Raw genomic sequence first — 14,259 nt, 5'->3', positions numbered from 1 at the left:
GAAGTTTGCATCTCCATTTTCAGTATTTAAATATTTTGTGGTCAAAGGTCTTTTGTCTCCCACACCTTTGAAATGGCAAGTTTCACTTCCATTAAACTCTTTGAAAAAACGGAGTATTAATAGTTCTGCCAAACTATATTAACTGTAAGTACAGTGAATGCAGATAGCAAAAGACTAAAAAAAGTATATAAGAAAGATTTTTACTCATGATTTTCAAATTTTGGAATGAAATGGCTGAATTCGTTTCCTTAAAACACATATTTTCATTTTACAGAGTATATTACGTATAGTAGTAAACATCTATATACTGCCCTTAAGTCCCTTCCTTCTTTGCCAATTCCATTAAACTGCTCAAGGAAATATGCAACATAAGCAAGACATATTAAGCTTCCCCTTGCCAGGCAAAGCCCTCACTCACAGGTATGGATGTATAGGCAGAAAGGAAGAAACAGGATTGTCTCAGCACTGTTCCTTATCTCATGCAGTCAGAGCTACAGTTAAGATGATTTTGGAAGTATTTTTGCTCAAAAAAAAAAAGATTAGTCTGAAATAGACTTCGTGAATTACTGTAGGTTTGATTTTTTTTCTCTTTACTGAGCTGTTCTGCATATGCAACAACATAACATGCCTCAGGTTTGCAAATCACGATGAGCCACACAGGGGGTTTCTTTAAATAGTTCTTTCTTCAAGGGGACAAAGCTGGGGTTGGGTAACGCTTGAGCACCTGCGGCTTCTGTCACAGTCAATAACTGCGGGTGTCAGTGTGGTACGAGCAACGGCAGCTGCGGGCTTCTCTGTAAGAAGCCACAAATGAGGTAAAACAGAGTAAGTCAAAGCCAAAAGCTGACTAAAGCTTTAATTCAACCTTTATGTTCCTCTAGTAATAGCACAAGTTCTCAAAAAGACAGGTAAGCTCTAGGAGCATCAGAAGTCTGGAAGCATGAGATGCTGGGAGCGTTGAGCTACCAGCAAGGGTGCAGCCCACTGCTCAAGGTAAGGGGTTCTTGCCCTCCGCTCAGCACTCGTGAGGATACAGAGCAGACGGAGCCGGGTTCTTCTTGAAGGTACCTGATGGAGGGCAATGGTCACAGGTTGAAACACATAGCAGGATTCCCAGAGAGGTTATAGAATCTCCATCTTTGTCAAAACCAGACAACGGCGCCCTGAGAAACGTGACCTGATGAGACCTGTGCTGGACTAGGTGACCTCCAGAGGTTCCTTCCAACCTAAGTTATGATTCCGTTCAACGTACGAGCAAAAAGCACAAAGACACATTGATGGGAATGGTGAAGCAAATCGCTGGCTAGTAAAGGAAATCCAGGAGAAAGCAAAGATGTTTGATTGGGAACGTGGAAAATCCAAACATATTATCAAAGATTATGTTGGACAAGACAACATAATGCGGAACTAAGAGAAAGGATGACAGTGACCACCAAAACAAGAGTGGCATTAACAAACTGTTCAAAGGGAGTATTTATTGAATAGAAGAGTAGTTAACACTGTTTTAGTGGCCAACATGGAGAAAATAAAATAGCCAATGTCAGCAGAAAATGATGGTTCATAACTGGCTTCTGTCAGAGCCTTTTTAGAGCTTTTGAGTGTAGTTTGTGCTCAGCATGCAGAAGTCCCTGCTGCTACACTTCCGTAGTGCTGCTGAAAGAAGAATGCATGCAGTTTATAACCATCCCGAGACCAAGCAATGCTACAAGTTTGACATTTTACTCCTAAAGATGTATTTTATATTCATAAGCATCTTTCCTTTAAACTTCTGTTTTTTTCATACAATAACTAATGTTTTTCAACTTCAAAATAGGACATTTTAAAATTCTGATGTTTCAAAATATTTGACATACTCATTTTCTTACTTTTTTTCCTTTGCCATTAAGCACAAGCGAAGGAGCACAGTGCAGGGATACTGGTTTCACTTTCGCTTTCTCTTTCTTTTTGCATTTTATTTTTTTGTCCATCTGTACCTCTGTATAACATATTCAGCTTCTTCAAATTAAAGTAGTAACATCAGTCTGACGGAAATAGTTAAAGGGAAAGGAAAATCAAGGACGAAGAACAAAGAATTAACAATTATTAATATTAACACAATAAAAAAGATACACGTTTCTAAAGCATTTTTCATCTGCATATAATTGGTTTCAAAAAGTTCTAATTTTCCGAAACCATTTCTAATTCAGCTTTATCCTAAGAGAACAGCTTCTACTGTCATGCTGCGAGTTTGTCCATTTATCCCTCCCGCACAGTATGTTCTCCAACTATCAGCAAATTTCAGCCACGTTTGAACAAAAAGCAGGTCGGAGCAGGTTCCTACAACAGCTCTGCACAACACCTGGCTCCGTGGCCACGAGAGGAGCGGAGAGGCAGAGTATTCTGCCGGGTGGCCGTCGCAGGTCGCCCGGCGGCTGGCTGCCACAACGCGGCGAGTGACGGACGCCGGTTTAGGGCCGGCCAGCGAGAGGAACCCCGGGCTGGGGAGCACCAGCCTGCGCTGGCCCCCTGCGGGAGTGGAACTGCACTGCCTCAACCGTCACCTAGGAGCCACAGCACTCAAAATACATGCAAGTTGAGCAGCTGAGGGTTAGCTCTTTTGTATGAAAAGAAATCATACTGTTTCCCAAACTCTGGGAAGAAAAATTACCCAAAAAAAAGTCCATTCCTAAAGCAGAGTGTCTGCCGCCGGTACACAGTTGTACCATTCCTTAGGTTATGTGCCTTGAATGCCCACGTCCCACGGACATCTCACGCTGTGCTCACGATACGCAGCAGCACCGCAAATGGACTTCCTTCACAATTTACTGTAGGGCTTTAACACTGTTATCAGAAAATTTCAGTCTGCCTGGATTTCAGTTAGACCGTATCTACTTCTGCAAATTTTATTACAAGGATGTGTAAGATTATGCAATCAAGCCCATTATAATTACATTGGAGAATAATAGCACTCTGCAATTTCAATGCCAATAGCATTGCAAAAGCACCCATAATAAATTTCTAGACGTAATCCAACTGATTTCCTCTCTTTGAAATAGGATTTTCTTCTTTGCTGAAGGTGAAAAACCTATTTCCATTTCCAAGGTTCAAAACTGAGTTAGACTGCATTTTTAATGTAATTTGTTTTGTTAGTATAATTAAATCAATAACTATCTTTCAATAAATGCATTAACAATGCAAAATGAGAGATTCATTAACATTTTAATACCCAATTATATTCTCCCTGCCACCAATTTTCTCCTCCTTCTAAGGCCTCTATGAGGAAAACATATTCAATTGCATTTTAAAACGCCTCGAGGGCAGGCGTACGTACTGAGGATCCTATTGACAAAAGCGGAACCTTTCTGTACAACCACTTATTTTGAGATACCGTTTATTAAGTGACTCCAGTCCTACCACATTAATTACTTGTTAATTCTAGTCTCTGTTTGGCCCCCTCCCCACTCCCACCTTTCCAAATTCTGGTCTTTGTGGGCCAACCGTTTGCCCACATGAGGAGGAGGCTTACGGATGGAGGATCAGGGAGAAAACCTTCAACCGCAACGGCTTCCAGAGAGTTTCCGAGATGCGTGTGTCCGTTCATCTTGGTGATTTTTGCTTTAGCTATTAGTGAGCTGAGCATTTTAACAACTGTTTATGTTTCCTGATTTGCAAGAAGCGTTGCGGTTTTTGCAGCAGCAGGCTCGGTAGCCTACTGGAATACTTGAAGTAAAAATACATACAACTTTTCCACAGAAAAAAGTCTGAAAGCATCAACCAGACTTAGCCAAGAACTTCAAAAACCAAAAGGCAAGTATTGCCTTTGATTTTCTGAAGGCTCGTGTTGTCCAGGCATGATTTATAAGTTGGAAATGGACAGCGTAAGCAATATGGTCTACATGGAGGAGTCACTCTTTTACAGAGAACGCACCGAAACTTTCTGCCAATTATCCCATCCTCAGTATCAATTCAGGAAAACATAATAGGTCTTATTCTACTGAATGCACTGGTTCTGTTAAAATTGACTTCTTAATGATTTCTGTCTTATCAATAATTAAAAGGAAATCTTCACTATTTGTAACCACTACTAACACTAAAATCCTCATTTAAGCTACCAAGCTCTATAGGGAAATATCGTTTCTCCTGGCAAATCACTCTGACTCTCAAAGCACTTTATAAAAAATTTTACATCAATTTTTGATGCACTTACATTGTATTGCCTTACGATTTCTTTTGCAGTCTACAAACTGCTGCGATAAAGATGAAAGGGATCATTAGGATCACTGGGCATCACAACACAGCAGTTCCATGATGTATTAGTGTGCTCGTCCCAAAAAGGTCTCTCTTTCAAAACAACAAAGAGTATCTATGCTCCCTTTTATAGAATATTAGCGAAAATAAAAAATACTTCTCCAGCCATTTCCACAATTTTACCTCTCCTGACTTTAAAATGATCAAAGAATATTTAGATCAAAAGCCCCATGATTGAAACTCCAAAGTGCCTTGGGATACCTGCCCAGGCTCCTGGCTCTGCACCTCTGTGCTGCTTTAAATGGTTCCAAATGCTACAAGGAGCTGAGCATGCTACAGAACTCCTCTTCAGTGATAAATATTAGGAACAGTATATTTCAATCTCTTTAAGGCTACTTGCAGCATGCTTAAAGTTTTCATTTAGTTAACACAGAAATGCAGTTTCTGTGATAGCGAGTTTTATTCTGAGCCAATGCCTCAGAATAAACCCAGGATGAGCTGTTCCATCCCCTTTCCAGGGATGGAGGAGAGGCTGACTGGCTGTAGTTACCCGGGTCATCCTCCCTGCGCTTTTTGAAGACTGGCATGACAGTGGCTTTCCTCCAGTCCTCAGAGAGCTCTCCCGTTCTCCATTGATGGAGAGCAGCTTCCCAACAACATCTGCCAGCTCCCTCAGCACTCTCGGGTTCATCCCATCAGGTCCCATGGATTTGTGGGTGTCAAGTTTGCCTAAATGATCTCTAACCCGATCCTCCTCGATCAAGGGAGAGTCTTCCTTACTCCAGACTCTCTCTCCTCCCTCCAGGGTCTGGGGTTCCTGAGGGCTGGCCTTAGCAGTAAGGACTGAAGCGAAGAAGGCATTCAGTAACTCTGTCTTCTGTGCATCCTCCATCACCAGGGCACCCGCCTCGTTCACCTTTTGCTGCAGATGTACTTGAAGACGCCCTTCTCTTCGTCCTTGACATGCCTTGCCAGATTTAATTCCAAGTGGGCCTTCCTCGTTGCATCCCTGCATACTCTAACAACGTTCCTATACTCCTCCCAAGTGGCCATTCCCTTTTTCCACATTCTGTAAACTTTCTTCTTCCATCTGAGTTTTTCCAGAAGCTCCTTGCTCATCCACACAGGTCTCCTGCCTCCTTCGCTTGGTTTCTTCCTCATCAGGACGCACCAATCTTGAGCTTGGAGGAAGTGGTGCTTGAGTATTACCCAGCTCTCTTGCACCCCCCTACCTGCTAGAGCCTTAGCCCATGGGATTCCTCCAAGTGGGTCTTTGAAGAAGGCAAAGTCAGCTCTCCTGAAGCCCCGGGCTGTACTCCTATTTATTACTCTGGTTATTCCTCACAGGATCCTGAACTCCACCATCGCATGGTCGCTGCAGCCAAGGCTGCCCCCAACCTTCACATCCCCAACCAGACCTTTGTTTGTCAGCACAAGGTCCAGCAGCGCACCCCTCCTCGTGGAATGCTGTAAGAAAATGCCAATTTCCTTGTAAGCCGTAGAGCTATAGTATTCTTTAGAGCCATAGAGCTTAAGTTTTTGTCCACCTAGTTCCACGGAAAATCTTATTACTTCCATTTCTAACAGCATAAAATTAGCAAACGTATTATTTTTCTCGCAGGAAAGTATATTTCCAAGCATTTAGTCATTTGTTGAAAAATATTTTGAAAGCAACAAGGCTTATGAGTAAATGTATACTCTGTGACTGAGCTTTATTTTAATAAATAAAAGGTGGAAGGCTTCTTCGTATCAATTGCAACAAATACTGAATGCGTGCAGCAACGTATTCTTACTTCAAATTACTCTCTTATTCAAAGCTATTTATGGCCTTCAATCCGAGTCCATTCACACACTGAGCACATTACAATTGTAAGATTTTCTGAGTATTAATAATTCTACACAGGGCCTTACCAATTGTTTACATTAAAGGTAATTGTTTCTCTTGATTTCCAACACGCTTTAGGGTACTGGATTTAAACCACGTCCAGTACATGTCTATCTACAACCTACCCCAACTCACATTATTTCTTACAGCTACTATAATAGATTATGTGTCATATGATGTTCCTAGCCTCTGTTATTTTCAGCTATAGAGTTGGGCATTGTCATCAATTTTTTACTTATTTTATTTCAATTTTATTTGTTCAGCTGCATTATATGAGTGAGTTTCTCAGTCCGTATGCTTCATTTTACCTCCGAAAGCAAAAGGTAGGAAAGGGATTTTAGGAAGAGATTAAAGTATTTAGTCTTCCAGAGAGCGCTAAAGGTTATTTATCACCTTAACTCATGTGAAACTCAAACACCTATAAATCTCACACCACGTCCCAAAGCACTAATACTGGCAAAATTAAAAACCACCCAAACTTCCACAGAACATTTTGTATCAAATTATATGTGATGTAATGTCAAATATCTCATCTAGTATGTTCTCCACGTTGGCAACTAATAGAAGTAACACCAAAATCCAAAGACTTTTCAACGTAGAACCTGACGCACCAGCCAGTGCCAGCACTGCAAAACCCATTTTCTTCAAAATCCTATACATACTGCATTATGATGATGATATATCTTTGTCCTTTTTTTGACAAAGTATGAAATTTTTACTATCTAGAGAGAAGAACTGATAGGAAAAATTCTTGTTGTGGTTTATTGGTTTGGCAGTGCTTGTCCTGCATGCCTGTTATCTGCTCCAAGTTTTCTATTTTATTCAAAATTCATTCTTAGGAGTTATAGTGCACTTGTTCCCACAGGAACTATACTACGGCACAGTTCTTGTGAATATCAAAAACTACACACAGAAATTAATTTTGTACATTCAGTGGTGGCTATTCAGCACAAGTCTTGGCTTAGCAACGTTATTTCCTCTCCTGCCGAGGAATCTGTTCTCTCTGTGCCTATTCAACACTAGCTACTGGAAGGAGAACTGGTGGAGAAATTCTGAAAAATAGGCTGCTTAGCTGAAATCAGAGCATTTAATAAAACTGGATCATGTTGTAATTAATTTCAAAAGAAAACTAGAAAATAAAGCTCTGACAAGATGCAAACAGGAAAAAAAATGTTCCATCTTTTCATTTTCAAATCGTTCTTTGTTCAAAGTCTCCCGTTTGTGTAATAGCATAAGAAGTCTAAATTTTAACACAAAACAGTTTGATTTTGTAAAGAAGATACATTTTGATTAACGTATATTAAAAAAATCTAGTTTTCCCTAGCAACAAATTTAAAAATGCTAGGCCTTGTTCATTGGGGGGGGAAAACAAACCAAATCAAATTTCAGCATCCTCAAGTCTTTGCAAAATTTCCCTTCTCTTCCTATGTTTGACCAGTTCCGCAGACTCTCAGCTAACGAAGTGACGCTAGGCCGGCGCGGTGGCACAGCCCCCGGCCGCACTGCCGTGTCGGCACCAGCCAGCTCTGCTCCTGCTTTGGCTATGATGGCGCCGGCCCTACGCTGCCCTTGTGTCAGTTCCAACGGCAGAGCAGGGACAATGCGGCACTTTCCCACCTCACCTACCGGGGCAGTGAGTTGGGACAATCCTTCTCATCCCGGTGCCAGGAGGGAGAAGCGGGGGATGAGGCTCCCGCCAACGACAGCGGGAAACGCACCCCAGAGCCCCCCCGGCCCAAGTCCAGCCCGCCCTGAATGTTGCCAAGATCCCCTGAGAAGAATTGTGGCCACAATGGAAAACGACTGACCAAAGTCAGCCATCTCGCGACCCTGTACATATAGATCCTAACGTGAGGCCCTCGGGAGCTCTCCGGGATCCCAGCAGGCGGCTACCCCCAGTTTCAGGAGGTGACTCAGACTGTCCCCTGACAGAAGCCGACGAAGGGAAGAGTGAGTATAGTTATTTTTGGTGGTATGAGTTATTTAGAAACAGCATTGCATGCAGACAGGTACCGATCCTGGCATCCTACATCTCTTCTCCTAGAGAAACAGAATAATAGAAAGTAGAGATGAAAGAAATCCAGAGACATTACACAGCCCATTTCTGCATCCAAAGATGGAATCAGAGACACTTAAACCATCTCAGACATGTCATTTCTTTTCCTAATGTTTTGGGGTTTTTCCTCTTTCTCATCAATTATACACTCATCTCCATAATCAAGGCTTCTAGGTGGAAAACCTCCCACATCGCGGCACATGACGCATCTGAGCTGTGCAGGCCAGGGATCGTTAATCGCATACCTCTTCATACTTCAGGGGAGAAGACAGGGATGTTATCTGTCCGTATGGTTCCACTCTGCTCTCGGGTGAAGAGCCTACATGCTGCGCCGTACAGAGACCAATTGCAACCTGTACAGAGGAGCATAAAGAAAGGCAAAAGTCCAAAGACAGGTGTGAAACTATACAAGCCCTCAATAACAAAAGGAAAAATTTTTGATGGGAGTCTTTGGATTCACCAAAAGCAAATAAAGTCCAAACATTAAGCCTGTTGTCTGTTTCTCTGTAAATCTTAGATAACCGACCTGTAACACACCGCTGAGGTGCTCAAGGGAGCAGAAGATATTCCACCAGCTGTTTCTGGTACTTTAATATGTGAAGCAGAAAAAGGCTGTCAGGGAACAACCAAGGAGCTTTCTAGAGGAATTCTGCGACATCTGAATAGCAATCATCTACAGGGGATTTTTGTCTCTTCGGAAGTTTCAGTCTTAAAGAGAAAGAACACATTGGGAACAGACAAGCCCCCTTGGAAGACCATTTCAAGATGCTCCTGAAGACCCAGCAGTGGTAGGTTCAGAGTCTGCCAGAGAACAGCATATTTTCAGGGTGGAAAGCTGCCAAGGCGTTTGTGACTCACTTATCTCAGATGATAACTGCTCACACGAGCCAAGCTACACACCTGTTTAAATGCCTGCAGAATCACAGCTTTAAATTACAAAAATGCTACTAAATATCAAAAAAATTGAATTTATTTTGATGATAATTAACTTGACATTTCTTCTAGCATGGAAGGAAGAATGCCTGTCTTGCAGTAAAGGCAGCAGTCTCGGCCACTTGGGTTTTATCCTTATGCAGAATACAGGCTTCCCATGGGATCTCTGCTTAAGATTCATAAACCTGATGAAAAAGACAGCTGCAAGACTCTCTCATTAAATTCATACATGTTCCTTCTTTAGAACCTTTTTTTTTCAATGTCTAACAAAAGCCAGATTGAAGTTAGGCAGTTCATGTAGCAGGACACTACCTACACTATAGTCTAATGCATCTCACCAAATCCTAAAGTTTTGTTGGCTATCATCCCTCATTTTATGCTTAGATTGTAAATTCGTTGATGGGAGATCATTATTTGGTTTTGCTTGTATAGTGTGTAGAAGGGTGGAATTCTAGTCCGTGATAGGATCTTCTATATGCCAGGAAATGGCAAATAATGAAAGTAATAATATCTGATTTACTGTGAAGATCTCTCTCAAGTCATTTTCTCCATATAATTCTTACTCAGTAGCGCAGTGGTCTTTGGCTTCTGAACACTAGAATATGTTTTATATTTTATTTTAAAAATATACTTCGTTCAGTGATTAGTTACTTAATGTTTGTATACATCCCTGAACAGTGAAACACAACACAAATCCTAAGTATTACTCATAATCTTTTATTGTGACTTTTTTTGTTGTTGTTCTAAATTCTGTAAAGACTTGCACGCTGCCAAGACGCTAAATTTGGTCTTGGCTGTTTCCATATGTTATCTGAGCTTACTGGGATGTAGCTAAATCTGTGAGTGCAAATATTAAGTTTTTCTCAAAAACTTCAGACAAAAGTCAAGTCAGAAAGGAAAATTATCTAGGGACGCCATTCACATGCAAACCCCAGACAAGGGCTAGCGCTGCCTGTGGACCAAAGTTTGGGGCAGCACAGCTGGGCGACCCTTGGTCAGGCTGCTGAGAAAACGGCTGAGGCAACCGAAAGGAAGTCAGCCATGAGCCCTGTAAGAAGCAGAAAAACACAGAAAAAAATGTAAGTGTGGATAGATAGGGGAGTAGTTAGCAGCATGAGGACTCAAGTGGAAAACCACTGATGTTAAAAGGTTTAAAATCCTAAAAAAATGGGGAACCAGAAGATGGCAACTCAGCAACACCAAGGATCAGCTCCATCTAAGAAGCAAAGACGGTTGACTCCTCCTCACCTTACCACAAACTGCCTGAGCAGCAAGCGCTCGTCAGGTGTCTTATCAGAGCGGTGAGCATGTAATGCTAATGTAACCCTAACCCTCGCCTACTAGCTCCCCGCTCCTAGCTATCCACGGCGTATTACACACAAAGAATCGCTCTGTATTCGCCGGCTGTGTAAATGCTGTGCTTCATGCTCACACTAAAAAGAGCAAAAGGAGTAAAAGTTGCCAAAATGAATCAGAGAAAGGGGGTTACAAATGCAATTATCTTAAAAAAAAAAAAAAAAAAGGCAGCTCCTTAGAATTAGGAAACAAAAGTAGTGAATTATGGTTGCAGTACCATCAGCCTATTATGTCCTGAAGACATTTTCATACACAACATACTGCCAGGAGCCCTTCTATCCTCACTGAAGTGATTATCATGAAATACGTAGTCCCCTGGAGTCATTGTGCTAATATACATTCCATATAGAATCTATGCATAGAAAGTTTCGCCTGCAAAAATTATATGAACATAAGCTTGACATATGAATGGGCAAGAAGAAATAGACTTTTCATATTAGACAAAAATAACGCAGTTGCAATCAAACTCAAAGGGTGGCCTGCACAGCACTGAGTGCAAGTTTTGCAGTCAGCTTCAGCAGTAATGTCTAAATTGCCCTTGACATGCCTAAATTCAGCCTTAAATGTACTGAGACAAGGGCTCCGCACCAGCACCATCCGTCCCGTCAGCTGCCTCTGCCCCCGCTCAGCAGACCCGACCACGCCGCAGGAGAGGGACCCTCCACCGCACACCCACAGCACAGAACAAGCCACGCTCCTCTAACGCCTGTGCGCTCTCCCACCGCGGGACTCTCCAACACATCCTCAGAGGCGGTTCCACCTCCTCAGTACAGTCGCTGTGATAAATTTGCTTGCACAAGCTTCCTACCGCCTGCTGGGCTGACAGTAAGAGACCAGAAGCCCTTCATCAGAGCAGATCTCAGGCCTGTTTCTTTCTCTGTGCTGAGGCCAACGCAACACAAGTCTCTCATCGCTTCCTGGCCCAGGAAGGCACTGCATGCCTTGCAGCTACGGGGGTGTCCATCCTTCAGTGCATTCTACAGGAGACGAGAGAAAAGTGAGAATCACCTTCCTGCCTTCCGTGCAATGTCACCTGTGAAACCTGCAGCACTGGCACATAACGTTTAAAATCCTGTTCTGGCTCCCCAGAGGGCAGCCCCCACTCCCTGCATTCTGCTGTTTCACTCAGACTAGCGTGGAAAAATGCATCACCGTGTCACAGAAACAGGCATCATCACCCAGCACATCTTCCATCCCTGTACGTTTATCTCAAAGATGATGCTGATCACTCCCCAGCTGGCTGCCATAAGTTGGTGCTCACCTTCTAATCCACTGCCTGCTGACGGCATCTGCAGTCTTTCAGTAACACTGCACTCATACCCGTACCTTCAAGCTTACCGGGCTCCTTGCTTGCAGCCTCACCAGTTGAGAGTTTCCACTAGAGGTAATGTGTCTGCTCCAGCCATTGCTGACCTCCAAACTTCACTGACTTCTCACACAGCCCTGAGATCCTGCACGGAGCAGTGATGTGCAGGCTTAGCTGGCTAACTGTACGGGGGTGAACTTCACACTATCACAGAATCTTCACAGAAGAATATTACATTTTGCTCTGAGGTCATAAATTGCCCAGCGACTCCCACAAGCTCGTCTATCACAACCGAGGTGTCTAGTCCTGCCCCGTTTTTCAGCTGATGGATAAGAAAGTACAATCTGAGGTGGCTGGGTGGTCCAGCTTCATCACTATTTGCGGTCTGCAGTGGTAGAGTGGAAGTTTGAGATGGTCTTCTCCTATCCACACCAGTCTGAAGTTCTTTTTGTCATCCATTTTATTCTACTTATATTCCATAGTACTAAACAATCTGTCTGCCGTTTTGGTGCTTAGATCTTTATCTAATCTATGTGACCTGAATAAGCCCACACAGGGCACACAACTTTTCCAACAGATAACGTTCTGAAATGAATTTGCTGAATACGAAGGGGAATAAGACAGTCTCACGCAAACTTCTGCACATTGCCTCAAATTTACACATAACACATGGATTCAGAAACCACCCACTTTTTCTCTCCTGGCAGGACAGCACAAATGTGTACATCCCTTTACTCAGAGAGCTAAAAGCAAATGTTTCATCTGACCAAGAGAGCTGTTTGCATGTCCGAGTAATATACGTCGTGAGTAATGGATGTAGAAGTGGCCACATACAAACATCTCGCATTTACAAACCAGCAGCATTCCAACACTGTCTTGGGCAGAGCGGGCACTGCCAAGCACTTTTCGTGTGCTAAAATGTCTGGGTTAATACAGAGAGAGAAAAGAACATCTGGGCTTGAAATGCACATTGGCCCGTTCGCAGCACCACTGCAAATGTTTATGCTCCCGGCGTCTCACACAAACCCAAACAAATCCAGAATTAAAGTGCTGCAAAATGCTTTCTGTGCAGTTGTTCAAATTGCTGCAGATTTTCTGCAAAGAGTCCAATATACACAAAAAGCGCTGGGGAAACGTGGACTGGACTCACTCATAGGTAAAACCTATCTCAGTATCCATAGGGGAAAAATAACTTCTCTAAAGAACAGAAGCCATTCATGATTAATATATTTTAAACTATATCATCATCTTTGGCAGCATTAATTATGAACCAGAAATCAGTTGGCACTAATGTATCTACAAGAGGAAGCAGATGTTTTAGAATTAATATCTTCTATAACCTTTTATTTTTTATTGAAAATAAAACTAAGTTTCCAACTCAAAAACATTTTGATATATTGTGTAGGTCTTGCTTTACAAAGATGTGAAATACACCATACACCCACAATGCACATCTAATCTATGTTAATTAATGAAATACAACCAGAAATAGGGCCAAACACTGGAATACTATATAACAAAGAGCTATTACTTTTGTACCTTTCTCACCTTTAAAAAAGAAAAAAGAATTTGTAGTCATTTTACCTCTAAACATGAAGGAGTTGGTAGTATCATTGACTCCTGCTTGCAATAAACTATCAGACTGTCACAAAATAATCAAAACAGAGCTGGCAGTCAAAGAAGGTAAGTTTTCCAAGGGTACCCTAACCATCAGAGTATCCTCTGTCATTAGAAACGGCAAAAAGATTAAATCAAAATTCTTAACCTTTTGGGGGTTTGACATGATCTCAGTGACTTTAAGATTCTAACTTTAAAAACCTAAACATTATCTCCCCCAGTTATGTCCACATCATTAGCTAGGGCCATACTATCACAAAGGTGTTTTCAAACCTTTTGCATTATGAATTCTATTTTCTGCAGATGACAGTGCTGTTATGGAGAGCAATTTCTAGCATGCACCAAGTGTTTTCCTGAGTAGACATGAACCAAAACACATGTTCAGGTTATATAAATAAAAGAAAGGAAGAGAGAAAACCTTTAAGTTCATTTGGGGGGACAGAATACTAACTAACCTGCATGCTCAAAAACATGGGAAAAACTCACAGTATGTCCTTGAACTTTCAAAGTGGTAAAACAGAAGTTGCTCTTTAACATAGCTAGAACAGGAAAATGTTTTTCTCCCTGAAATCTATTAAGGTTCTAGAAACTCCAGAGTCCAGAGGAGGCCCCGGAGATGCCGGGAGGACCCGGGAGAACCCAGCCCCTCTGCTGGGAGGACAGGCTGAGAGAGCTGTGGGGGTTCAGCCTGGAGAAGAGAAGGCGCCGGGGAGACCTTCCAGCCCCTTCCAGTCCCTAAAGGGGCTCCAGGAAAGCTGGGGAGGGACTCTGGAGCAGGGAGGGGAGCCGTGGGACGAGGGGGAAGGGTTTTCCACTGACAGAGGGGAGACTGAGATGAGATCTGAGGCAGAAATTCTTGGCTGTGAGGGCGGTGAGCCC

The sequence above is a fragment of the Rissa tridactyla genome, chromosome 5 (assembly GCF_028500815.1).
Source record: "Rissa tridactyla isolate bRisTri1 chromosome 5, bRisTri1.patW.cur.20221130, whole genome shotgun sequence".
In the NCBI taxonomy this organism is placed as follows: domain Eukaryota; kingdom Metazoa; phylum Chordata; class Aves; order Charadriiformes; family Laridae; genus Rissa; species Rissa tridactyla.
The sequence above is the reverse complement of the archived record's forward strand: the minus strand, read 5'-3'. Positions refer to the sequence as shown.